Source organism: Misgurnus anguillicaudatus, chromosome 7, assembly GCF_027580225.2.
Source record: "Misgurnus anguillicaudatus chromosome 7, ASM2758022v2, whole genome shotgun sequence".
NCBI classification, from domain to species: domain Eukaryota; kingdom Metazoa; phylum Chordata; class Actinopteri; order Cypriniformes; family Cobitidae; genus Misgurnus; species Misgurnus anguillicaudatus.
Genome location: NC_073343.2, coordinates 31,231,645 through 31,232,034, shown reverse-complemented (window position 1 = coordinate 31,232,034; position 390 = coordinate 31,231,645).

The following is a 390-nucleotide window of genomic DNA, read 5'->3' as shown; positions in this document are numbered from 1 at the left end:
TTGTGATTTACAGATTTCACATCTGAAAGAAACGGGTACACGCGTATGAATCACACGTACGCATTTTTGAGAAGTGAACGTGAGATCAAATTTAGGATGGTTTTTACGCAGCGTTTTATAAATTAGGCCCCTGGGCTACATACTACATTCTCCTGTAGGGCACGTAAAAAATTGACTATACTTCGGCCTTAATAAATCGGTTCTGAAGAGCCTGTCTCAATTTTTTATGCCCTTTATACTGCATATAAGATATAATACAAGACAACTCACGGCAAGCAAGATGAGATCCAGTGCTCTCCAGAACGATTTGAAAAAAAAAATCTAAAATAATTCAACCGAGATTTGCAATTTTCTGACACCGTCCACAATGAGCAGAGTCCTACAATGTCA